Source organism: Galeopterus variegatus, unplaced genomic scaffold (genome assembly GCF_000696425.1).
Source record: "Galeopterus variegatus unplaced genomic scaffold, G_variegatus-3.0.2 Scaffold6621, whole genome shotgun sequence".
NCBI classification, from domain to species: Eukaryota; Metazoa; Chordata; class Mammalia; order Dermoptera; family Cynocephalidae; genus Galeopterus; species Galeopterus variegatus.
In genome coordinates this window covers 39,303-39,861 of record NW_007732732.1, presented here as the reverse complement: position 1 = coordinate 39,861, position 559 = coordinate 39,303, and positions in this window count along the sequence as shown.

Here is a 559-nt window from a genome sequence, read left to right as displayed (position 1 = left end):
AACCCGCGGCCTTGGTGTTATCAGCACCGCACTCTACTGAGTGAGCCACAGGCCGGCCCTAGAAAACAATTTTACATTCATGTATATAATGTCATCTTGCCCCATAACCATGGTTCAAAATATCAAATAACCATGGGAGAAGAGGGGACTCAGAGAAATGCCTGCCAAGAAAAAAACTATGTGTTTTTAAAATCTTTTAGGGCCCATGTGGTTTTAAATCCCACCATGGCTTCAGTCCTGCTCACTCCAACGATGTGGAAAGTTCTAGAAGGTGCACAGAAGAGGAATTTTATTTGTTATGGTCAAAGATGGATAAGGTTTAGTGGGATTATTAAACAGATTTTCTTAGAAAGAGCTTTAGGATCAAATATTATACTGATGTAAAACAAATTTGTTTTCTCTGTTAAATGACAAAATTTTCTTGAATTATTGATATGCTTCTTAAGAGGTTGTAAAGGTTTTTCTTTAACTTCTGAGAAATCTGCCTGGAAGGCAATGTGTGTCTTAGAATGATTCTGTGCTTTATGTTGAATTTTTCATGTCTTTGATTTCTTAAGGG